Source organism: Peromyscus leucopus, unplaced genomic scaffold, assembly GCF_004664715.2.
Source record: "Peromyscus leucopus breed LL Stock unplaced genomic scaffold, UCI_PerLeu_2.1 scaffold_630, whole genome shotgun sequence".
Classification (NCBI taxonomy): Eukaryota; Metazoa; Chordata; class Mammalia; order Rodentia; family Cricetidae; genus Peromyscus; species Peromyscus leucopus.
In genome coordinates, this window is record NW_023505542.1 from 111,518 (window position 1) to 139,157 (window position 27,640).

The 27,640-nt window shown below is 43.9% G+C and overlaps 1 pseudogene; it reads right to left on the reverse strand.

Moving 5' to 3' along the window:
• Nucleotides 1-27,640, reverse strand: part of LOC114704080 — a 147,122-nt pseudogene that overhangs the window by 72,807 nt on the left and 46,675 nt on the right.

Genomic DNA, 27,640 nt, shown 5'->3' on the forward strand with positions numbered 1-27,640 from the left:
AACCTTTGGGCCTTACCAAAGGTTGTTTGTTTGTTTTGTTTTTGTTTTTTTTTTTTTTGCAAAGCTTTTATGTCATGAGTCCAGGCAAAGCCTAACAGATCTGTGAGAGTCATAGAGCATTGTAACACACCCCTCACGGCCATGCTTGCTTTTGGTCACTATTGCCAATATGCTAAAGTGTTCCATGAATGGATTGGCTTAACGTTTCTTCAGCAAATATTGTTTCACAGGACTGTCTTTCAGAAGGCAAGATGACGTTCACCAAGTTAGTAACTAACCATGCCTCCTTATGGAAATGCTAAGACATGCACCAGTGCTGAGATTTGCCAGACCCGTGCCTAGCTCCAGGCTAACTAGCTTGGAGTGCTGAGCATTCACAGACAATGAGCTCATCCTTTGCAGTATCCATTTCCAGAGGCACTACCAGAAATATTGATAAATTAGTTTCAACCTCCTACTTTCTCTTGTGATATGGCCATGGATGTACCCTCCTAGATAGGAAGGTATGTAGGTAGGTGTGGTGGTTTGAAAGAAAATGGCCCCCAAAGGGAGTGGCAGTTAGGAGCTGTGGGTTTGTTGGAGTAGGTTGGGCCTTGCTGGAGGAAGTGTGTTACTGTGGAGGTGGGCTTTGAGGTCTTATATGTGCTCAAGTCACACCCAGTGAGTCAGTTCACTTCCTGTTGCCTTTGGATCAAGATATAGAATCCTCAGCTCCTTCTCCAACAACATGTCTGCCTGCATGCTGCCATACGCACAGCTGCCATGCTCCCCGCCATGATGATAATGGATTAAATCTCTGAAACTGTAAGCCACCACCTCAATTAGATGTTCTCCTGTATAAGATTTGCCATGGTGTCTCTTCACAGTAATAGAACCCTAAGACAGTCGGTAAATAGATGATCGATAGATAGGTGATCGATAGATAGACGATAGATGGATGGATGATAGGTAGGTAGATAATATGTAGATAGTAATAAATAAATCCATGAGTAGAGGAAAGCCGGGCTAGTAGCACAAGCAGAAAACTCTACAAAGTTTGATGATATTAATTTCTACCTAGAAAAAGTAGCTGGTTCTGTGTAGGAGTCCACACCCAAGGCCATTCTTTTCCTTCTGTCTCTTTCCTCATTCCCTGCTGGCTTCTCCTTATTTATTGAAGGCTTTCTGTGGGACAGTGAGAAATGTGGCTGAAAGATCAGCTGCTCAGCGACCAACATCACAGGGCTTAAAGTGACTGAACAAAGAGGATGTTTGGAAGGCCTACTGGGTAGCTTAAATAATGAAACATGCTTGTTACACACCAGTGAAACTCTGGCAACCGATGCATGATTCATGCAACGCTTTAACTATTCTGTCTAAAAATGGAGCTTGTAAAATTTAAACTTGAATTTCAGCAGAAAACCCCGAACAATTCCAAGTTTTAAGGATTTCTATCACGTGTAGCACAAGCCTACATTTTAAAGTGTCGCATTTATAGGCAGAGTGTGTTGACTAATTTGTCTTATGGAGAACACAGTCTCTGTTTCAGAGAAGGCAAATACAGCAATGCATGCTGTGCACAGCCCTGTTAAGATTACTGTGTAGTAAATAATCATGTAAAATCTGACGTGACTTATGGGTCTTTGGTCTAAAATTGTATCAAGGCCATATGTTACCAGAGGCAATCTCTTCCAATGCATAATTTATGGCATCAACCCTGTGTCTACCTAAGAGACCCAGGTAGAAAAATGAACAATCCAGCAGAGAAAGACCCTTGGAGGATTAGTTATCATTTAGCTGAGGTCACGAGGGCAACCGGATTACTACATTTCAAGCTGTTCCTCACAGAGAGCTTGCTGGATGACACGAAGCTCCAATATAGTCTAAATTTAAACTAAGTCTCAGAAATCTTCAGTTTGAATAATTAGGCATAAAGTACCAATTGTTACTTGAGATTTTCCTTGGTACATGTTAAAAACAATACAAAAACCACTGATGTCCCCACATAGATACCTACATAAATGTTGAGGTGAGGAGTAAGCAAAGATCATCCAGGAAAAAAAAATATAAGTGATGAGGGACAAGAAAAGAGAGATACACCAAAATAAAAATAGCATGAAATGTGGGGAAGAAGAAAGAGAAATGAAGACCCAAAGCAAATAATGGTAAGCGTGGTAGGCAGCCCATGCCTGCAACCCCAGAACCCAAGGGGTGGATGTAAGATCTTGAGTCCAAGGCCAGCTGGGGCTATAGAGTGAAACCCGTTTCACAAAACAAAACAAGCAAACAAAGAATTTAAAAAATGAAGAGAACAATGAGGTAGGAAAGGGAAGGGTAGGACAAAGGACATAGGACAAGGGACAAAGGACACATGGAAAAAGCAAGACGACGTTGGCTGGGTTCACGTGCTTGGATGTGAACTCACTTATATATTGCTCAAACACAAGGCTTATTTTCCCTTGAGATGTTCCTTGGACTCTACAAGCTCACACTGAAGGGCTCTAGAGTCAGAATGACTATTTCTAGTCCATAAGGCACATCCATGCACCAGGGATGTACACAGGGGGAATATCCATGTTACAGAATCCTGAACTCCAAGTGTCCTGAACTGAACTCTCCTTTCTTCTATCAGGTGTCTTCTAGTCCTTCTCTGCTCCACATTCAGGTGAACGGTGTCGTCATCACCACTGCCTTGCTGCAAGAACTAGGCTTCTTCTAGACTTTTCCTTCTCCCTCCAAATTGAAATGCATCTCCTGTTACCCCCTCTCCATTCAATCAGTCTCCATACAAGAGCTTTCCCTTGCCACACTCACATCTGAACACAAAACTTCGTTAATACCACCGTCAGCTAGACTTCATGATGGAGTCCAGCCTCCTTCCACGGCCGCATAACCTTCAGGATCTGACTCTGGCCAGCTTGCTGCTTCACCTCCTCTGTCCATGACCACACCCCCAATCTATGGCTGCAACTGCTCCTAACCACAGAGGGAAGCAGCATGCCTCCTGCACTTCCTCTGCTCGGGACCATTTATCCCACTGCTTCCGGCCATCTATATTTTCGTTTGTCATTTTATATAAATTGACGACTTTATTATTAAGTTGGGTTTTTAAAAACTTGCTCGCACAAAGGCAGACACCGAATATTTTCCAACTAGGGAAGAAAAGAATCACTTACCATAGTCAGATTTCCTCATCTCTTCCACCAATGAATGATCCCTTAGCCAGACAGAACCGTATCATAACTCTGAACTGGCTCTAATGACTTAGTCCTTCACATGTGGATGCCCTGTTTTGGTTTTTTGTTTGTTTTGGGTTTTTTTTTTTAACTTTGGGGTCTGATCTTTTGAGATTGTTTTCTCGTGGGGTACAGTACTGATTAGCTGCTCCAGCATGATACACTGGCTCAGGGAATTCATCCTCATAGTTTCATTATAATGGAGGGAAATCTTCCTCCTCACATGCTTGGGAGCATCAAGTACAAGAAGTCAGACATTAGGACCAAACACTTGTCAGGGGATAAAACAATTTCACATAGCTTTTATATTATCCCATGGGAAGAAATAAAGTTCTTATATTTCTTTTTGGCATGATATGCTTTTCATATTCACAAAATCTCCAAGCATTTACTCTAAATTTCTGCCCCCCTAACTGCAAATACTACGTGATTAAAAATGTTCACAATCACAGTCTCAGCTGTGTCTTGGCCACCATGGTCTACCCAGCAACTGGATCTTATCATACCCCCAAAGTGACCTGGCAAACAGTGACAAACAGCTCCACACTGGGCACCCAGCTACAAGCTCACCTTTTCTTCATGACCAGCAAACTCCCAGAAATATGATAACGAAGAGCAAGATGCCTGCAATCACTCCTTTTAACTGTGTGGTCTGTTTGTTTCTCAGGTTCGGGGACTGGCTTTGGGGTAACGGCCCTGGAGATGAAAAGGAGAGCAAGTGGGTAAGACAGAATAAAGACATTACATTTAAATTTCTCCCCCTGCATTTAACAGAATAATACAACTTATCAGAGCCAGCAGACCGACAGGCTTTGATTTCTTTCTTTCTTTTTTTTTTTTTAAGCAGCTTTCCTAGGTGCTGAAAGCATTGTAATTGCTCTTGTTGTTCAGCATTCACTCTCCACAGCACACCCACGTCTGACCCTTTTCTAAGAGACTTCTCAAACGCACTTTTAAATATTTTTATTATCTATGTTAGCTCCCGTTCATTCTTCTTTCCATTTAAAAACTTGCTAACAGCACATGAGCTATCCCTAAGCCTTTATCCAAATTTGATTTGCTGGAGCATTTTCCTCAATTATTTTTCATAAATGAAGCAACAATTCCATCACATATTAGCCCAAACACCTGGAAAAGTGAGATAAGCTCATTTACCATGCTTTTTTTTTTTTTCACCAGCCATTGTTTTTTTTTTTTTTTTTTTTAAACACAATAGAGACCTCCCGCCTTTGGCAATCTGAATCTAGGTCACATCTGGGAACCAAAAGGATCCTTCTAAGCAATTAATTCACAAAGTGGGCAGCAGCTGGCGATCACGCCACCGGCACCCATGGTTCATATCTGTTTAAATGAGATAACCAGGGCCTCAGAGTGGTGGCCACGTCTCGGCTCGCTTGTGTGCCTGTTTCCAAGACACCGTTTGTCCCGCTGCTGGTATAATGTGATGGAATGTCAAATCTATGTTGATGAAATATCCATTTCCTCTGCTAAATGAGTTCAGGACCAAGAATATTAGGAGTGTAATGTCCAATTCATTCAACAGCATCTACTTTTTAAAAGAGGTTTCTCCTGGCCTCATCAGGATGTGACGGCCTTTGGTGTTCGGAATAACACGGTTACCACCCTTCCTAAATGAAGCAATGTTATGTGCAAACTTCTCATCCTAGGATCTTTTTTCCTTTTCGTTGGTCAAAATGTAATGAAGAGTGAGAGTCTGTGCCTGCTCTTTCTCCCTTTCCAGTGTGTTTTCCACCAACGTGTCCCTCTGTGCTTGAAAAACTGCACTGGTCCTGCCTCTGTGCCCACAAGCACAGCTTAGCAGGCATCTTTGTGGGGAACGGGTGAGGTGAGCCACAGCTGCCGGGTTTCCTCGCTCCTTTGGAAGCATACCGACCCTATTTCTCTCCAACTACACTCATATTACAATTTTCATTCGAGAGAACACGGCTGTAACCTGACCTGGTGAAGCTGGGTGTAGATTAGAGGAGAGACAAGAGATGGAAGACCCCAGGCCACCCTCATATGCTTTTCCCCTACAAAGGGAGTATGACCATCCCAGATGTCCTGTCTACTGCCTCTTAGGGCCAGCTTCAGTTACTGGCTTTTAATAAAAAGGAGCCTTCTAGCCATGCACTTTCCTTCATTATTGATAACGATGCACACGGTAAGTAAAAGCTTTCAGGAGCAACTTCCGATGAGTATTTATTATTATTATTATTATTATTATATTATTAATTTTATTTTTGACAATGTCAAAAGGACAGAAAATCCTTTTATTTTTTCTTTGATGGGTAGCCCTCAAACTGCTGTCTAGTGAAATGTTAAGTATTAATGATAATTATTTCATAGTAATTACATCTGAAGAACACTCACTGCTTAGACTGGGGACAGTGGGGAGGGGGGAGCAGAGCACCAGGTGGCTGATGCAGAAGAAACTGTTACATTAAATATATTGTTTTGGAAAAAAATATCCATGGAAAAATGCATACATGATAAGAGGATAAAAACTTTATGAATGCAAACGTAACCTGCAAATTCAGAAATGGAGGTCCAACCATTTCTATTTTTATTGAATTCCAATTTTAAATGTGTAATTTGCAAAATAGCCTTTTGTTTTTCTTTCAAATGTTGGAATGCTGGCAGCCATTTTTATTTATTTTGCTAGCTAGTGGTTACTAGTTCTCCAAATATATTTTCAATAGAGCAAATGATTTTAAGGTGTTTTTTTTGGGGGGGGAGGTGTCAATAGTAAATACACCAATTGAAAAAGAATTTAGAAAAAAATTATTTCAGTTTAAAAAATTCTCACATTAAAAAAAAAAATAAGACGATCTGGACTCACACATTGTAAGTTCTAAGAAAAGAGAGGGCCACTAAAAGGTATGGGCTTGCTTCTGCCAAGTAACCAGGTATTTTTCCTTGAGCATTACCTGGCTGTGATGCAGCTTTGAATGGGTATTCCTTTCCAGGACAAAGATTGCTGCTCACCCAGCCTTTGTCCTTTTAGGGAAGCACAAAAGGATTGCTATGCAACCCAGCAGAAGCTCAACATCCCCCCTCCTTAGGGCTCCTTGCAGGTCAAGAAAATGAAATGTTCTGGAGCCCTGAGTGGCCTTGTAGCAACATTGATCACGGTTGCTATCATGTGAAGCAGAAGAACGACCCCTAAGGACGTGGAGGTCTGCCTGGGACCACCCACCTGGCTAACACAGGCTGCTTGTTGTGGGCTTCTAGGAGAAGCAGAAAAACTTAAACACCAAGTCAAGATTAGGTGGGTACTAGCTTCCAACAGCCTGATGAGGGGGTATCCATGATGCTGGGCTGCCTCTCAGAACAGGCAAGTCCTGCCGTCATTACATGGTATGAGGCCCCTGTGCCCTTCCAGGAACCAGTCTGTGTGGGTTCCTTAGAGTGGGTGGTCTTCTTCCCTCTCTGATTTATTTGGAAACACAGGATTAGGTCAATCACATTGGGCTGTTCCCATTTCCTTTTTACCCTATGTGGGTTTGAATAAAAATAGTCCTCACAGGCTCATATATTGGATCCCTTAGTCATCAGGGAAGTGGAATTCTTTGATAGGATTAGAAGGATTAGGAGGTGTGGTCTTGTTGGAGGAGGTGTGTCACTGGGGGTGGGGCTTTGAGGTTTCAAAAGACCACGCTGCATCCAGTCTCTTCTTTCTTGGCCTATGGATCATGACATAGTTCTCAACTATGGCTCCAGCACTTGCTTGCATATTGCCGGGCTCCAAGCCATGATGACAATGGACTAAAGCTCTGAAACTGTAAGTCAGTCCCCAATTAAATGATTTCTCTTCTAAGAGTTGCCTTGGTCATGGTGTCTCTTCACAGCAATAGCACAGTGACTAAGACACCCTACATCTATGAATGTAATGGCATTGACTATTTTTATTGATGAAAACAGAAAAGTGCATCTAAACACCATCATTAAAGGTCTCTGATACAATGTCTAATAGGAAGAAAAAGAGAAACTCAAAAGCCAGGGAATGTCTGTTCAGTACAGCATCTGATTAGTTTCAAATTGGCAGAAAACAGAGTTTTGGCCTGGTGCTTAATGTTAAATTAAATCACAGCAGCATGCCAGACCAAGAACATGATGTGCTCAGCCACTGGCTTTAGGTCTGGACCCAATTTTTGACTACTGAACTGGCTGTATGGGTTTTTCCAGGAGGCCATGAAGGCCAATGCTGATGACCTGAGCTCCTGACCACCCTGTCCAAAGCACTTGGAATGGCTTCCTTTGCCAGGCTTGGGAAAGCTGAGGGGGGATAGCCTGGTATAACGACACCACAAAATCTTTAGCTGATTACTGCCAGGGCAACTGTGAACACAGAAGAAAACATCACCAATATTCTTCATTTATTTAATGAGTGGTTTCCTGACACTTTGCTACATTTCTTATATATTAGGAACATAGCAGTGAGCATATGGACAAAAAAAAAAAAAAAAGGAGCTCAGAATTTATACTCCATTGTGCAAATATAGAAAAGTATTTGAACAAGGTCTGTGGGCCACACATTTCTTGGTGCTAGGCCTGGTGGGGTGATGGCCAAGCAGTGAGAGCTAAGAAGAAATTACTAAGACAATAGCATCCATTGGAGAGACTAGCAGGAGGAAGGAGAGCGAGGCATGGCCTGACCCTCCTGACCTCACTTAAGGTGAGACTGCATCACTGGGTAGGAATGGAGTGTAGCAAACCGGGAAAATGGCCCAGGGCACTGGTGGGTGGGGGTCACTTCACCAAGAGCAGGGAGAATTCTGCTTCAGATGGGGCCACAGCAGGATTCTGAGTGGAGGAGATACAATCGGGTTTATATGTAACAGCCCTATCTTGGCTGCAGAGAAGGCTGTAAGGCATCCACAGTGGAAACGGGGACATCAAGAGCAAGGTTATCACAACAACCCAGACTGATTCTATGATGGGAGTAGTAGAGGTGGTGATGCTTCGTTCAACTTCATATACTTCCAGGGCGGTCATAGGTATTTGCCAATGAACTTCAGTAGGCCGGGACAACCAACACTCAGGTTTCTGGAAGTCATTACAGAAGACCTGAAGGTGTCATTGACTCAAATTGACAGTGTGGGTGAAGTAGGCTCAGACAGGGACAGCAGGAGCTTAGTTGTAGACTCCTTAGGATGCCGCGCTAATGACATCCAAAGGAGAGACCAAGTGGCAGTTGGGACAGGTGAGATCTCTGGGTATGAGACACCAACTTAGGAAATGCCATAAAAATGACAGTGTGGAAAGTCACAAGTCTACTCAGGGACACTGAGAAGATGAAGACAGAGGTGAGTCTGTCAGGGTAGTGTGGAGAGAAATCAGCCAGAAGAAGGTCATCAAGGTGAGCAAAGGTTAAGAGGGAAAGTCTCTGCAGCCTGCTCAGTGAGAGATGTGGGGACTGTGAGATGTTGTCTCTCATGCATTAAAGATGGGGAAGCTGATAGCATCCCTGAGGCCAAATGCTAATGATAAACAGAAGCAAAAGTCAGGGAGGAGGGGGCGGGGAGGGGGGGAGAAAGAAATGCCGCAGGGCTGATGTCTTAGAAGAGTCAAAGGTCAGGGTAAGTATCCAGAAGGTGGGGCTGGCCCAGGCCAGGAAGCAGTCACTGTGTCCTGAGGAGCAGGAGGAGCAGCAGCTGTTACGATGGCTGGCAGATGTGGAAGAGGTCTTGGAGTGTAACACTGAAATGGTCTCCACTAATGGCTTGATTGCCTGTGAGGAAAGCAGCCAGAGGGGTTGGGAAGGAGATGAGGTAAGAAGGTTAGTCGGAGGTGGGAGAAAGGCAGCAAGAGCGTGGGACAGGTAGGGTCCATGGAAGAGGCTGGAGGCCACTGCGGCACAGGCTTTGCAGGTGGCCAAAGGTGAGAGCCGAGCCCTGAGAGCAATGGCAGAGAACCGGGCAGGTGACTAAGGAGGGCAAGGGGTAGTGGTAGGAAGGAAAGCGGTGGGAGGGGGTGTGGGGTGGAGCTAGCCCTGATGCTGACAGCGGTGACATCTGGGGAGAGGAGAAGACGGGGGAAAGATGGCGGCTTGGGCTGTGACTTACCCAAAGTACATGAAGCTGGAGGATTTCTTCCCACCTCACAACCAGAGTGAAGGAAGAGGAGGAGTGAAACGCAGAGTGGAATGGACATTTGGAGCTATTTTCCAAGGTGGCAGAGGGATGACTGGTCACCCCTGGAAGTGCAGATGCCTTTCCTGGATGTCCCACATCACCTACGTACAACAGCCACAGGGCAGCAGAATACACGTTTGTTCCTGGGACCCAGGGTTCACATCAATGCCTCTCTAGTAAGTCCCTCTTCTGCACAGGTCCTGTGACTAAGAGGAATTAGAGGAGGCAGATCACTGAGTCCTCATGCCCTCATGACAGAGACCTGGTCACTGTCAACAACACAGGAAACCGTGGTAAACGCCCACGAGCTCCAGAACCTACTTGGTGCAGTGCAGGGAACCGAGTCGGAAAGGCTCCATGCCAGAAGCAGCAGTGAGTGGCCTGACAGATGTCCAGACAGGCAGACAGCGTGTACCAGGGTGTCAGGCAGAGAAGGCTTTGTGAGTACAGAAGAGCTTTGCTTTTGGAGCCCAGGCAGGGTTGGCAACAGTCTAGGAGAGCCTTGGAGGCGAGGCTTTGTGCTGTCATAGGCATTGCCCACAGGTAGAGCATTGTAAGTTAGAGAAAACAAACACCAAACCACAGAGAATGACGGAAATGGCCTTGAGAATAACCAGGTAGGAACCCACCAGTTCCACCAAGAAGGGAAAGGAAGGAGATTAGAGAGCATGCTGAAAAGGAAGGCTATCATTACAGCAGACAGGGATCCCCAATGTTCAAACCAAAGCAGGGCAGGAACTGAAGGGATACATATGACTGCCAGCAGGGGGTGCTCAAGTCACCTGACTGCCAACAGGGGGGTGCTGAGTCTCCTGGCTTGAGTCTTCCTTGGGGGAGAGGGGTTGGTGCTGCTAATCCAGGGGGACAAGAGTGTCCAGGTTCAGCATTTGAACTCAACCCAGGCAACACTTGAGGACTGTCACAGCACGCTCATGGGTATCCAGTGCAAACCAGTACCCTAATCTCCCCTCTTGGTTTCAGGTCCCCGGGGGTGGCAGGGAAGAAACCGGAACAAAGGGCACACGAGGGGAACGGAGGTGGGAATGTCTCTTGTTGAAGCACTAGAATCCCAGGCTGCCTGGGCTCCTTTTGTGGTCCAGGATGACCTGAACTTGAGGTTCTCTTGCCTCCACAGGCACGCAGCACTACACAGGGATTGTACAGATCTGGAGCTCAAACCCAGGGCCTTGTGGTGTACTACGGAAGTACTCTGCCTTCTCTACCATCTGAGAACACATCCTGCCCTCCAAATGTTTGGAGGAGCGGGTTAAAAAGAAAAGTCTAAATGTCAACTGACTTAGTCTCAATCTTCATACTAGCATTTTTCTGACTACGTGGAAGTCATCATCGAATTTTTGCCTTTTTCCTCTTGACCCTTTGTACAGGTTTTTCTGTTCTCTTCCTTAAAAAGAGGAACATCCAGGCTTAAAAGAGTGTTGTGAGACCAATCTTCCATGTCTCGTTGCTCAGAGTATTACAGTTCTTTGCAGTCTTATTTACTTTGTTTTTAGTTGTACCTTAATATTATATGTAATGGCAAGACAACCCGAAGATTTTTCATCTAAATTACATAGTATTGTCTTTCTTCCTAGGAATAGTCAATTACGACTCAGAGAATAACCTGTGCTCACACTCTGGGTAACCTGATTATGCTTTTGAATTTATAGCTTTCCCCTGCCCCCTGATTCCGCTGTAGGGCGAACAGAGCGTGCACAACTTCCAAGTAATGATTGCATATGTAGTTCTTCATGCACAGCTGAGATACTCTGTTGTTTGAAGGTACATCTTCCCCTCAAATTAATCTCCTCTCTCTCTCTCTTGTTTTGGCTCTAATTTCATGGCAGCTATTGCTCCCCTTTATTGATGTGGCTGACACCCCGTGGAGAAGACGATTTATCAAAACTCTGCACTCACTAGCTGGACTCTAAAAGTTCTGAGAGAATTATTAACACTATTACTATTCTGATGAAATACTTTCTTCTTCCCGTTTGAATTTCTTGAATCACGATCGAGTCATAAACGAGGAATCAACTTGTCAATACGAAGTCATCAGCCGTGCGCACCTTTCATATAAAGTACATAATCAAAAACAGGGATCTAAGCGGCTGCTTCAGGCTTTTTGGAGGATGAGTTAGTTAAGAGTGTGGTGTGGGGGGATCCCAAGACACCGAGCTAAATTCTGAAGGTATTCAAATCACCATCTGTTGTCAGTCACGTTTTCTGTCAGAGCTTATGCTTCTGGGTCACGGTCTAGCCTATGTTCAGCCCTTAAAAATGATTTTTGTGGCAGGAAGAATATAAATGCTTCCTACACACAGTATTGTTTACAACTCTCCCATCCCAAGTCCTTTCTGCTTCTGAAATTTCTTATTACTCTATCAAAAATAAATATATTTAGGGTCAATGAGGTAACTCAGTGGGTAAAGGCATTTGCCACCTAAACTGATGACCTGAGTTTGATCCCTGGGACCCACATGGCAGGAGAGAACCAACTCCTGAAGTTGGCCTCCGATCTCCATAATACGCCAACACATACACAACACACATCATACACACACAAACACAGACAACACATACAGATACACACACAGACATAAACAAAGACACACACACACACACACACACACACACACACACACACCCCACCCCATATCACACCCATTCAAACACTAATTCTTTTGAAAGCCAGTACATTCAATAAATTAAACATGCTTGCTAGAAGTATCAACACTCCGAGGGCCTCAAAATGCACAAAGAATCTGCAGGTTGGGATGGGAAGCGTCTTCTCCATGCCCAAGAGCTACACACATGTGACCTTGAAAGGTGTACCGAGCACAGAGAGTGTAGGACTGTGTTCATACTGTAGAAGCACTCTATCACCGAGCTCCACCCATGTCCAGGAAAATACTACTGAATATACAGGCATGAAAGGAAGTCTTACAGGGGAAACCTGAGAGGGGATTTTCACATGCTGTGTCCAGAATGCAACAGGTACTCAAAGTCAGAGCAAGTCAATGAACCTTGGCCATACAGAAAAAACATTTGGCCCTCACCTCACAGAGGTGGGATCAATACGAAAGAGACTTATTCTGGCCCCAGACTGAAGAAGAGGCCCTGACACATAGATAAGCCTGCCAACTTCCAGAATGCAAATGATGCCACGTCCTTTCTCATCACTGCTACGTTCCTCCACCTAGGCCCTGCTTTACCTCCAGTTCTGAACCTTTGCTTCCAAATATACATTTTATCTAATTATTTTTATGATGTGCTGCAGCCATACCGAGTCCTGAATAATAACCCAAATTGGGTCACTCTTTATGAAACTGAAACCACAAATATGAGAGGTTTCAAGGCATATTTCAGATGGCAGTCAAGCCATTTGAACTACTTCCCACACACTCTTTTTAACTTTATTCCTTGCTCACTTGCATCCACCGTCTTGGACTCAGAATGGAGATGTTAGACTCCCCCCCCCCCCGCCCCAAGCAGGTTCCCCTTCCTGGCCCTGTTCCATCTCCAGGAAGCTTTCCTCAGCCCCTCTCTGTAGTCCACTCTCCTCTACACTCACACCCACATAATTCCAGCACGACCGTGACTTCTGACCACATAGCAATGTGCATTCTCCAGACTCTGAGAGCACGTGCGTAAGACTTACACTTTCCACCTGAGGTCAGTGATTCTGGTGAGTTCTCTTCATTCTGTGCTAAGCTATATGTTCTTTAGGGCAAAACTGGTTCAATTTGTCTGTGTTCCCTTGAAGTGACCAGCCACATCATGTCATGTATGCAGTATGCATGTAAGGCCAAATCTGTAGAGTCCAAAGCTCTGTCACAGTCACGCTCACTCTAATTTCCTGTCCCTCTATCTGCCATCTTTTTTCGAGCATAACTGTTCCTTCTTTCTATTAAAGCCCCAGACATTGGGCAACGGCAGGAAGGAAACAGGAAAGGAGGAAAAAGAAGTAACCAGCACAGGCGGTCCTGTTTTCTGCCTCTGCTCACAGCTTCTCAAGACTGAGAAAGGAGCTAATGAGGAAGGGCACACGCTCCACTCAGAGGCCTTTCCATAGATCTGAGACAATGTGCAAGAGAGGAGAGTGACTGAACATGGGCTCCGAGGGACAGCCCAGAGAAGAAGAGATGAGGAACCCTTGGCAGGAAAATTACTACCCAACTTTAGTCAACGGTATAATGAGATTAACAGAAAGAAAGTGTGGACAGAAATACTGTGCCAAACAGAGCCGCAGCACCCACGGCAGTGGAGTGTGTGCTGTCAGTGACCTCAAGTTAACTGGGTCTGCACAGAGAGACAAGAAATGAGCTGCTGTCAAGAATAAAGCCTAGGAAGGCAATTCCTATGTAACAATTAAGCGGGCACAGGCCATTTTTCATGCTTATATAGGAAATTTGGTTAGAAATCTCAACTAGCCCAAATCATTTCCATTGTAATTACAACGGCCTGGGGTCTCTGCTAAGGAAAAATGTGGAGAGACATTTGATAAGTAATGGTCGTATGGATCAAACTATTAATAATAATTTCATTTAATAAAATGGTTACTGCCTCTCATCCTGCCATGACAGCATTTTATTTTCAGAGTTCTTCATCACTTAGAAGAAACAGGTGAAACACGAACTTCATCTTTATTAAGCCCACGCCAGCTAAAGGCACAGGTGGCTGCCTTTGACATGCCTTTAACTGTGTAGCTTTTGTGCATGCACACACAACAGTATCAAAGAATTACATGGCAGATAAGGGCAACCCACCAAAGGTCAAAGATAATTTTTAGGACCGAAGAATCAGTAACTGCTTGGCCCATGACCTTAAGGACCTAAGTTTAGATCCTCAGCACCCACAAGGAAGCCAGGCAAGGCAGCAAGTCTGAAATGCCAACATTAGGGGTGGGGAGAAAGAGTAAACTCTGGAGTTCACTGGGCAGCAGGCTCACCAAATGCTGAAACTGAGTTCAGTGAGAGATTCTTTCTAAGAATAAGTTGGAGAGCAATGGAGGAAAACATCCATATTTGCCTCTGGCCTCCACATGCATGTACATACATGTCTACACATGTGCTTGCATGTCCACACACAAGTAAATATCCATTGAATGCAATATACATATAAAATCATTTTGTGTCATAGTTTTTTCAAAGATATCTATCATCTATCTATCTATCTATCTATCTATCTATCCATCCATCCACCCACCCATCATCTATCTATCTATCTATCTATCTATCTATCTATCTATCTACCTATCTATCTATCTATCTTCTACATAATATCCCAAGTAAAAAAGACAAAGCTAAATCACAACATTTACACAAAATCTCAGAGAAAGTTGGCATGTAATACATCTCTTGCAATGGTAGCAGAGACAAGCCCATCACTTTCTGTCACTCCCAGTCCAAGGAGTTCCCACCCTCCTTAGAGATCATCACTCAAGTAAAGTTGGACTCCTGAGTGTTCTGTGGAACAGAATTTCAGGACAAGTCAGGAAGAAGCAAAGTTAGGGAGTTATTAAGGGCTATGAGGCAGTGTAGATAATTTACACATTGGCATGTAGAGACAGTCGCTCTCAGAAGAAAGGGCGGTACCCATCTGGGACATGGGTATGGCCCTCTCAAGAGAGAAAGCAGCAGTTAGGTATCTACTACTGCTGCATTACATAATTCATACATTTAAAGGTACTTTGCATTCAGGATGTGTTTTGTAGAGCAGGTTGAAGATTAAAGTGCTGTGGGACATCTTTCTGTATGCTGTGAATATGTGTGGCTCCCACTGGATAATAAGTAAAGCTGTTTTGGCCTATGGAAGAAGCTTACAGCCAGGTGGAAAACCCGAGCTGAGATACAGAGAGAAGAAAGGTGGGGTTAGGAGAGATGAGGGCTGCCACTCAAGGAGCAACAAGATGCCAGCCGACTGGTAATGCCTCGGCCACATGACAACATATAGATTTATAGAAATGGGTTAATTTAAGATGTAAGAGCTAGCTAGCAAGAAGCTGAAGCCATAGGCCATACAGTTTGTAATTAATTGATTATTTTATAAAGCTATGGACACGGTAGAGAGATTCATCTGACTGCTGGCAAGGCAGACTAGAGAATTTGGGCTACATTAAAATTTAAAAGTTAAAGTTAAAAACTAAGTAAAACATATATAAGCTCATTTCCTTTTTTTTTTAATCTTAAAGAATTTCCTTGGTAAGGAAATTGTAGGGTAGTTTCATGGGGTGTATTGTTCAGATTTAGGAAAGAGAAAAGGTGCTGTCACAGATAAACTCTTGCTGGAGGCAGTTTTTGGAAGCAGACACATGATTTCTAGAGTGAACTCTGGATTTGTCAACTGTATTGAGGTTTCTGAGTTCAAGAACAGAGGCTTTTTTCCTTTCCATCTCTTAATTGTCTTGTCTTCCTATTCGCCTCATTTGAACAAGAGCTCCGATGTGATAAACTATGCCACCATCAGTAAGCAGCTGCAGGACAGAGCCACATCATTAGCGATGCAGGAGGTACAGTAGACACCAATGCATGGCTCTGGCGATGGTTTCTGGAATATTTACTAGAATCTGAAGCTCATCAGATACGGAAGACGAGGTTGGTACATACCACTTGTTAAGTGCAAAGCAGGTGTCAGGCTTATTTTCAAAGACTGTGTCTCAGAGGTAGTTATGGATCACTCTAAAAATACAATGTGGTGAAGAAAGTTGGTGGCCTGCGCCATCCTGCCCAACGCTCTTGGTCCTCCAAATGGCTTTAGATTCCCAGCTTCCTGTGCAGTCTTTGAAGAAGTTACGCAGTGAGATATTCTTAAGCTGCCTTTAATGGGGTCTAGTGAAGTATATCGGTACATACTTAGGTGATCAGGAGGTACAATGCTTGCTGCATAAGCGTGAGGACCAAAGTTTGAGTCCCCAGAATCTGTGTAAATGCCAGTTGCAATTATCAGTAATTCCAGAAACCCATGAGGAGATAAATGGTGGAAATAGGACCATCCCTAGAAATCTTGTTTGGCTAGCCTGATGTACACAGTGGAACACAATAAGAGACTTGCTCAATAATGTCCTCTGACTCTATGTAACAACACAACACACACACACACACAACACACACACACAACACACCCTAACCTCTCATCCCAGACACATACAGAAAAATTCCCTATAGAATTGATTGACAATCAAGTGTCTTCTTTGGTTGAAAGACAAATATGATCCCATTTAAGCCAGGACACCAACAGGACAAAGTAATCTCAATGGCAAGGTCAACAAAGGAAAGTATGCCAATGCATTATTCACTGCTCTGGGCCATTACTGTTTTCAATAAAATAGTGCACTGGAAAACACAGGAACTTTATATATATATATATATATATATATATAATATATATAGTTTTCATCACTATCATCGTCAGTAGCAACATAACAGGCTGGGCATACTGATGTGGTTTGTTACTCAAAGCCAGGAAAAGGGAAGTGTCTTCGTGGGGTCCTTACGGTCTGACATATGGTAGGACAACTGTCTTCACCAACGGCCTCCAGCCAGGCACCCACACCCTGAAGAGCTGAACATTCTCATACAGCTCACTGAGCCCCGCTGTTTTGTAACATGAAACAAACTTGTTTTAACAACTGAATGGAAACTTTGGAAAACTCTGCCCAGGCTTGTCTCTATTGTGGGTTTGGGTTATAAACCCTATCCTGCTGGCTTTCAGGTTTAGATTTCTCTCCAGCATGGGCCTGCTGTCTACACAGGCAAAGAAAGCACTCGTAATCTGACTTCATCAAGTGGCTTCTCCTGTGTCTTGAGTGGGTGTAACAGAATAATGTTCTCCCTGCTCCGTGCATTCGAAGACCCTAGAACCTACATAGTGCCCATGTAAATAATACTGCATGCACCATCAAGAGATCAATCTCTCAGAGCTCAATTTTGAGCACTCTGAAGGGATACAGGGTGTATGTGTGACTGGCAATGGTCTCGATTGATTCTCATGAAAGACTCAAGGGCCAGCAAGGCTGTTTTACAGAGTAACAGCAGCAAAGGCAAAACAGGACACCTACCTTGCCTACTCTGAGACACTTTCATGCTCAAATTTTTGTGTATTAACTGTTCTATAGCCTGAATGAGGTAAGAGATGACACTTTCCCTGTGAGGTAAGATATGACACTCTCCTGTGAGGTAATTGATGGCATTCTCCTGTTAGGAAAGAGATGGTACTTTCTCCCTGTTGAGGTAGGACATGGCACTCTCCCTGTGAGGTAAGAGATGGTACTCTCCCTGTTGGGGCAAGACATGGCACACTCATATGAGGCATATCACTTTCCCTGTGAGAATATGGTATTTTAAGAAATTAAGAGTTTACACAGGAGCCTGACTTAAATGTACTACCATTTATTCTCAAGAACAAAATCCTAAATTATGTTCTCTATGGACTTCTGAGTGAACAATCAATTAAAACCAGAAGATCATGGCATGGCAGTGTGCATGGTAACCCAGTACCTGGCTGATGGAGGCAGGGGGATCCATAAGCTGAGACTAGCCAGGAATGCTTCATAAATTCAAGGCCAACCTGAGCTACATAAAGAGCTCAGTCTTAAAAACAAAACACTCATGTGCCGAAGCTGCTTGTAGTGGCTTATCCATGCAATTCCAGCACCTGGGCAATGCAGGCAGAAAGACAGAGATGGAGGTATCCTTGGGTACAGAGCGAGTTCCACAGCAGCCTAGGCTTACATGAGACATGTCTCAAGAATCCACAAACAAACAAAAACAACAAACAAACAAAGAAACACCCCAAATGAAAGCTAACAAACCTAGAGCTAGGCATGGATTTATGCTAGAGCAATTGCCAAGTATGAGGCAGGACCTTGAGTTTGATGCATATCACCACCAACCGGATAAAAATACCAAACCAAGGACACTATTTTTAGGTGCAGAAGCCTATCTGACACATTTGAAATCCGCCCAGGAAACGGGCCATGGGTGTTTGAAAGTAGTGCAGATTCCACCTATGAACCTGAACTTCTCTAAAAGCTGGTGGAATGGAGGCCATAGCCCTCCATGTCTTCCTCACATATCCCACGAGGAGGGATGGAAAGGATAAGAGCCCATGGAGACCACCGCAAACTTGACATGCTTTTGAAATCTGATGTTTGAGATTTTTCAGACAAGAACGACGTTGCATTTGAACTCCATAATACATTTTCTTTGAAATAAAATAGTGTTTTCAAGCCAGGCGGTGGTGGTGCACGCCTTTAATCCAGCACTCGGAGGCAGAGCAGGTGGATCTCTGTGAGTTCGAGGCAGCCTGGGCTACCAAGTGAGTTCCAGGAGAGGCACAAAGCTACACAGAGAAACCCTGTCTCGAAAAACCAAAAATAAATAAATAAATAAATAAATAAATAAATAAATAAATAAATAAATAAATAAAAATAGTGTTTTCTATTTCTACTTCCTATCAGCTCCTATCACTGATCCTCAGGGAAAGGAGGATCCCTCCTCCTCCTTACAGTTCCCATCATCGATGATGGCAAGGTGGCATAGTGCAACGGTGGAGGGCACGCTTCCCCTTTCTTTGCACTTAGAGCATATTCCAGGTAAAGGAAGAAGTCCAGGCTGGTCTCAAACTCATAAAAATCCGCTGGCCTCAGCCCAAAGGAACTGAACCGTGGTTGCAGGTTTGTGAAACCAGACCCGGCTTAATGAACTGGCTTTGAGCAAATGAGGCCTCACCAAGAAGGCCTGGGCTTTTACCTCCCCACTCTCTAGGCCTCCCTTCCCCCATTCATTCCTAAGCTCGGTGGAAGTTTTAAAATAACAGCCCTTTGGAAAGGAACCCCAATTATCCAGATCCATCCTGCATATTTTTGCCATATCCCTCCATTTTTACCATCTTAAGATGATGAAGGGAATTCTGACTCACTTTCCATCCTCATTAAATTAAACAGATTGGACCAAGCCCAAAGCACTCTCCTAAATGCTAGTTATTTTGTAGTCACTTAAAATATATGGACAAGAGAGGCTAGGGTAGGCCAAGGTCAACTCAAAATTTAATCAGCATAACCCTTGGACCATAAATCCTGAGTGAAATTCATGCTTAGACATAAAAATGTCAGGGTTAATCTGCAGACTTTAGATTTTCAATTGTAGCAATACTTTTTCCCCCTAAGTAATAAAGGGATGAATGTAAAACTAACACAACAGTGTCTGTTGATAGGTGTGGATGAGACCTGTCAGTCATTGGGGACAGAAGATTGTCACTCAGCCTTAATCAAGATCCAGAGAATGCTCCACTCTTGCTCATTTTGTCTTGCTATGAAGGAAGCATTAATCCCATTATCAGATAGACGTATATCTCCTGATTGACAACATAACCTTAACCCTAACTCTAACTCTATCAAGGTAAAATGCTGCTATTTTGTTCATTAACCAAAGGTGGCTATTGTGAACTCAAAGATTCCCTTTCTACATTCTTTGTGGAGAAGCACCATGTACCAGATTAATATTAACAGGAAGGGAAACGCTCTTAAGACACAGATTTTCAACCCATGCTTCATAAGCCAGAAAACTCTGTGCACCAAGCAAGTGAAAGACAAACTGAATATATGGTGTGGCTTTTTTCTTTACCACACTGCTGACAGGAGGAACAACTTGAAAAATTAAACTTTTCTATACTGAAGATATTTTACAGAAAAATTCTTAAGTTCATGTAATAAAAATGTAAAAAGAAATGTTTTCAGTGTGATCTACATCTCTTAAAACACACTCTTTCTAAAAGCAAATGCTTGACATTTGACTCAGTAGTTACCCAGAGTCAAGGCAAAAGGAACCGAGTCTCCCATAGCACCCCGGCATCCTCTCTCCATGTTCTGTGTAACTGTGCTGTCTTAGAGGAAACTGCCAAAAGCAGAATGACAAACACAACACAAAAAAGAAAAAAAAGGAGCACTTAGTCAACTGTGACACTAGCCCATTAAAGCCAAGTCACATGAAGAAGAATGTCCCCTCATATTACTTTCTTTCTAGGTAGAAAGGAAGTCTCAAAATCCTCCGGCAAACTTGGTAAAAAAAACCAGAAATACCAATCAAATCCTGCCCCATAGTCTATGATGGCCTCTGTGGCCAAAGACCGGACATCATCCCACCCTTTGCTATTTAATATGAAATGTACAGGGGCTGTGTAAGGCCTGGATCACCCATATTTACATGATGTTGCATCTAACAAAATTTAGTGGTCAATGATAGTTCTAAATACAGTGACCATTTCCAATTGTTGGTCAGTACAAATGAAGAAGTTCAGCCACTTTACTAACAGAGAGGAGACACAGCCTTCTGACTTTTACTCCATTTTTTTCAAAACACCAGATTGAAGTTTCTCACACTGAAAACAACCCCAGCATCATACAGAAATCAAGATTTAGGGGTCAACTCCAGGCAGCATGTTCCCTTCTTCCATTATCCACTCATGATCATTAACAGCTCAAAACAGGGCAGGTGTGGTGGCACACACCTTTAATCCAAGCCCGTGGGATAGGCAAGTAGATCCCATGAATTCAAGGTCAGCCTGGTCTATATAAAGAGGCCCTTCGTCAGAACAGCGACAACATGACAACATTCAAACTATTGAGGAACCACTGCAATAAACTTACTAAACTGTTTACATTGATCTTAATGGCAGCCAGAAAGACAGCTTCCTTGAGAGCCAAGAGCACACATCACATCACACTTCTATGAGTGTCTTTATCCTCTTTAGCTACTTATTTCAGGAGTAAACACACCACATTTTACTTTTGCTCAACAGAATGATATACATGTCAGAAAAATATGGGATGGGAAGCAGGCAGGAGGTGCCGATAGAACCCTAGCCTAGGGAACATTCCAGAATCCGATCCATCCCCTACAGTCACTGTGGTAAGCACTCTAGGCAGGATGTTACTTAAAAATAAATGAATAAAAGTAGAGACTAGAGAGATGCTCAGCAGTTAAGAGCACAGCTGCTCTTCTAGAGGACCTTGTTTTATTCCAGCACCCAATGCAGCTACAACCATCTGTAACTCCAATTCCGGGGCATCCAATGCCTTCTTCAGGCATCCACAGGTACTGCATGCACATGGTACATATACATGCCTGCAGATAAAACACTCATGCACAGAAAATAAAACTAAAACTAAAAAAAAAAATTAGTTTGGAATTTAGTATAGGCCTTCAAGGACATTATTCCTCTATAAACTACTTCATTCCATTAGAAAATAATCGCTGGTACCCAAGTGTCTTATTTTTCCAGTCCCGAGAGACAGGCTATGAGAAGTTTAATGATATATACAATATGTCTCTTATAAAAATACAACCTAAAACTATTTCTAAATTGTTTCTACATACACAGCAATGCAGTTAACAATCTCCTTTGGTACAGCTGCTCATGAGTCTACAGACCAAACTCTTGAAAGACTTCAGTAACTGCCTTATCTCAGGACATGTTCTTCAAGGGGATTAGCAGGGCTCCACCCCACTTCCCACTCTCGCTTTTTGACCCGATGAGTTGAACAGGCCTCCTACATCATTAGTTTCCGTCATTATTTACTTTGCTATCACAGGTCCAAAGCACAAGACAAGTGTCTGTACGTTCTAAAAGCTAGAGCAATCCTTCCTCCTCATTAGGTGATTATCTTAGGTAGTTTGCAATAGTAATGAACAGTGACAAGAAATTGATACTTTCAAAGAATCCCAGGAGAGGGGAGTGTAATGGTAAGGAATGAAGCAGAGGGAGAGGAATGAGAGGGATTTCAGAAGTGGTGACTGTGGAGGAAGGATCATGGCCCCTGTAAAGACGATACGTATGATGATGAAATAAACAGTTATGGCTTCTGACAAAGAATAAGAGAATTCTAATTGTATCATATAGCAAAATATAATTGAGAAGCCTCTGCAATTGAGGATGCGATCCATGCACAGGGGACTCCGGACAAAGTGTCATCAGCAATCCCAAGTGAGCAATCCTCACACACGAGAGCCTCACATGTGACACTGCAGCCATCATGGTTCTGTGGGAAGAACTGGTCATTCGATAAAGACCACCAATACATACTCGGCTCCTGGGCATTTCAGCCATAAAAGCAAAGAAAAAGTTAGTTATTCAACCTGTGTCTACAGTAATCTCATCATCAAACCCTACAGCAGTTAACAGTTTTTCCAAACCTGCCACTGCTTTCCATGAATGTGAAATGCTGTTCTGGTGGATTATCATCTGTGTGGGCCAAAGTTAGATCTGTTGCCAAGTGATACCTCGCATTCTATCAACAGTAACTTCTAGAGGAAATTCAAGAGAGACATGTAGAGAAGACTGTGAAGATGGAAGAAATCTACAGTCAAATAACCTGAGACTCGGCGTGGTTGGGGCAGGAAAAAAGAACTTGGGGAAACTCAGAATATTTGACCATCAACAAACAGAAACTTCTTTATACTGAAAATGATAATAAACATGCAGATGGGTAAGGAAACTGGAGAAAAAAGTTATGATGAAATGGAAACAGCATGTACGCAGGTAAAGACACTCAGATTCAGGACACGTGGCTGAACACCATCTCCAGCCTTCTCCTGGAAACCCGGGTTTTTCACAGGCAGTGAAGGTGGCACTTCAGACAATGGGGCACTTGGACCTTGGGTTCCAGGGTCACCAGCTACAACAGGACAACCAAGTTCTACACACAAGAAGAGGGCTTGGTCCTTGACCCACATCTGGGAACTGTCCAGAAATAGAAATCTTCACTGAAAGTTTATGTGGAAGACTGTTTGTTCCAGCTTGTTAGTAAAAGGAGAACTGAGTATCTGCTCATCATCAAGGGGCAAGGGCAGATCCTAATATACCCAACAGATGGACAGACAGCTAAGCAGTACAATGACCAACTTGGATGTATATTGGCTTGGTCACTGCATGGCATATTATAAGTGGGAAATGTCTCAGAGAGCTATGCCGGTAAAGAAGAGTGAAAAGCTTCCCTCTGTGTGTACATTTTCACATTCATGGAAAGCTGTGGCAGGTCTGAAATTGTTCTGGTTAGACTTTGGTGATGGTGTTAGTATAGACACAGGGTAAACTTTCCCTAACTGATCCTCCCCTCCTTGGGTCACTGTTAAGACCAGCAGCCTATTGAATGTTTAGCATGAAGAAGGCAAAGAACAGGTGTGGTCAGTGGGCCAGGATGGACAGAAACAGTTTGAAATTTCCCCTAATTAAGATAAAACAGACTAAGGTAGAAACCTAACCACAACTACTACTTATTGAAGGTTTACTAGATGTTCAAATTGCATATTGAATCCTGACACCAGCTTCATGAGCAGAGACCAGTATGACTCCCACATCTCAAACTGGTGAGCTGCTGGGATACTAGATCCCTTCCCAAGGTCACTGTGCTGTTGGGTGACAGGGCTGGGATTCGAACTGGAGCAGCTTGGTTCTGAAGCCCAATGACTGCCCCTGCTAGCCACAGATGTTCTGAGCCAGCCCAGCACACCGCTCCAAGGCACTTCTGAAGGATTATGGTCTGGTAGATGTTGTGCGTTTATGGGCTGAGGGACCTGAGATTCTTGTTTCCACAATGTGCCAGGTGACCTTCTCTCTACACCAAATTTCAAATCACCACTTCACTGAGAGGGCCCAGTTTCCTCTCCCAGCTTAGTGCCAGTGTTTGCCTGGGGTTGGCTGGATACTTGGCCTCAGCTGTAAAGACAGCAACAAACTTGGGCTTTAGAGAGAGAGTGCTGGTTTCAGAGCCTGATTATGCTTGAAATTTGATAAGGACACACTCATTAGCATCATTTCCAGGAACTTCCTCGGTCTTACAGGTCTTGTATTTCACTGGTGTTTTGTGTTGTTCTTTGGGAAAAGCTGTCCTCATCTAGGACCCAGTAGCTGCCACGCCCCTGGATCAGAAGGAAGGTCTAAAGTTCCAAGGTTCCCAGAGATATTGTGCCAGGAAAGAAGAAAAGGAAGGTGGGCCAGGTGACCTCAGAGTGTTGGTGCATACCCTGGGAACTGAGAGCAGGCTTGGAAGTCTATCCCAAAAGACATGTGGTGATCAGCGGGAGGCACCTAGTTTGGGCTGAGCATAAGGGAGTCCACAGCATGAATCAGTCTGCCATTTCTCCAGCTAGAGTAAAAAATGCAGAGGGAGCAGGTGATGGTAGTTCCTCGGGTTGTGGATAAGCGTGAAGGGCAGCAGAAGGCCAAGGTGGCAGGGAGTCTAGGTGGCCAGGGAGCAGTGAGAACCTGAGGGAAAAGGCTGACAGTGTCAGTGGTGGGTGAGAACCAAGTGAGACTTGGCAGGAGCCTGAAGGACCCGAGGCATCCATTCACAAAGCCTGGGGTCAAGTCCAAGTTCCTGACTTGACTGCCTACAGGGGGCGGCTTCTGGAGTCTGTGCCTGTGAGTGTCATCCCCTTGCGCTTCTGAGTCCCAGCGTAAGATATGGCGGTATTTTTCCCTCGTGAGGTTATAGGAAGGCATTGGTGAACAATGCCGGTAGAAGGTTCCAGCTCTACATCACAGCACAAGAGTTTCTCCTCAGTAAACACCTAATTCAGTGGCTATGAGTCTCAAACTTGGGGTGTTTTGCTTCATTTTGTTTAAAATATTTGTACTGATTTGAAGAGCCAAATCCAAGATAGCTTTTCTCTATACAGACGAGTTTCCTCTCCGACCAAACTCAAGCGGGGCTTTTGTGGGCCTTCTTCTCTACTGGGTCTCCACCATGGTGTACAAAGATGTGAGTCAGTGCCACCTGGGTTCCAATAGCTTAAGCCCCTTAACATGCTTGCCTGAGAAAAGGCAAGGCTTCCAGAAGGATTTAATTTCTTTCTCCCAATACCCCAGGACAGAGCCTGAGGGGTAGCAATCCAATTGGGTCTAGTCAACAATTCAGATGGGTTTCTCATGGACCAACCTGTCTCCAGGCCTTTTCTCAATCTCCTACTCCTCATAGTCCCCCACCCCACCACCTTTCCTTGTTTCGTTGATCTCTCTTTAAAGGGCTAGTCACCTTGCAAATCAGAACATCTGTAGCCACTGGGTAAAATCTATCTTCGCTGCTCTAACATCTGGCCGTGTTTAGTCTTTGACTTTACACGTGAGCCCCATACAGGTTTCAGAACTTGAGACTGTGTGGAAGTAACTACTGTCTAGTTCACGCTCTTATGCCCCTTCCCTTCTGATCACTAACCTTCACTGCCAACTTGACCGGACTTACACCCAGCAGTGAATCAACTTGGTCTGTCTCAGGGTGGTTCTGGTAAAGATTTAAGGATAGTGCCATGCCGTGGACCAGGTCCCAGGGTGAAGGAGGAGGAGAAGGGAGCTGAGCACCAGCATTATCCACCGTGGTGCCTGACTGCAGATGCAATGGGACCAGAACCTTCCGCACCTGCCTCCATGACTCCTTCACTGTGAGGGGCGGGACCCTCATGCCATCAGTCAAAGCAGACTCTTGCTAAAGTCAGGTGTTTCTCACACAGTGAGAGAAGTTACTAGAACAAAAATCCCCTCTCCCTCCCACACTGCTGTCCTATGTTCCCACACACATCTCATTTGTCCTCTGGCCCCAGAAGTCATTTTGTTTGGAAGTATTTTAGGCCACAGGCCTTACTGTATTAGATGTATGAACAAAGCAAATGGATGATAAAAATTTGCTCAAGGAAATCATTCTCCACAGCACCTCAGAGTTGTGTAGGTAATTAAATCATAAATCAAATCTTCATATAAACAGTCTAACCGTATTAGTTAATTAATTCTAAGTTCTTACAGAAAATTTCTAGCATGTTTAATTTTCTGTATTCTTCCAAACACAGTTCTATATTCCTAGGGTTTATAACCCACCAGTAGGAGATGAATTTAATTTAATAGATTAAAAGAATAAACCAGGAAGAATAGACTGTAAATGCTCTGCCTGTATCTTAGGCAGTGAGTGGCGTTGGAAAATAGTTTTCTATTCATTTCAACTAAACTTGTGAGTGTGTGTATGTATGTGGCTGTGAGTGTGTATGTGTGTGTATATACATGTGTGTGAGTGTGTATGTATATAGCTATGAGTGTGTATGTGTGTGGCTGTGAGTATGTATGTGTGTGAGTGTGTGTATGTATGTAATTGTGTGTGGCTGGGTGTATGTGCATATGTATGTGGCTGTGAAGTGTGTGTAATTGTATGTGTGTGTATGTATGGCTATGAATATGTGTGTTTGTGTGTGTATGTATGTATGTGATTGTGAGTGTATATATGTGTGTGTGCATATATGTGGCTGTGTGCGTGTATGTGACTGCGAGTGTGTGTATGTGTGTATGTACAAGTGTACTGGCTGATGACATGTTCTTAGGGCTGAGGACAGAGGCTTAAGATACTCTCCTTAGTGCAACGCCACAATTGTTTATGGCACACCATCCAAGTCTATAATCCCAGCCCCCTTTCTGGATGGTCCTGGTCTCTGTGTCACTCACTCAATATGTCCAATCAAGGAGCAAGATTAATGTCTCCAACTCAGTGCCCAGTGCTGGGGTCAGGACACTAACAGGTTTGTTTCCTCTGGTGTTACGTGAGCAAGACGGCCCTGCATAAACCAAGGCATATCTGACATGCTATGCACACTGGTACAGTAAGACCCAAGGGTCAGAGGCTGCGTCCTCGTGAGAGCTTCCCAGTAGGCTTTCAGCACTGACCAGGATGTCTAGGGGTACAATGTCAGCATGGTAGAGCAAAATGGACAACAGGGAGGCAGAAGGCGCTTCAGAGGGCAACTGTCCGCTGAGGTTTGTTGGCTTCAGGAAGAGTCAGGACTGACAGAGTGAACAGAACAATTGTTCACAGATAGGAAAATTAGAGTGACGGCTTCCTAAGCATTCACTGCTAAGCCGTTAACCTCACAGGAGGGTGCAGAAACGTGTCTCCCCGACCTGCCGTCTAACTCTCACTCTTGCTTCCTGACCTGTAGGAGGCTCATGTTCCTTTCACAAATGTGCGTAGGAAATATTTTTGTTGCTACTAATACAACAAACCCTGGTGCCAAGATGCCCTGGCAAACACATAAAGTACGACTAAGTGTGTGGAACCATCCTGGGCTGCTGGGGGATATCTTTCCATATGCTGTGAATATATGTTGTTCTCATTGTTTTAATAAATAAGCTGCTTTGGCCTATGGCAAGGCAGCTTAGAGGCAGGCAGGAAGTCCAAGAAGAGACAGGAAGGAGAAAGATGGAGTCTATGTTTACTTGGGTCGGAGCATCTGCAGGATTATGGGTGAGAGAGATTTGTCT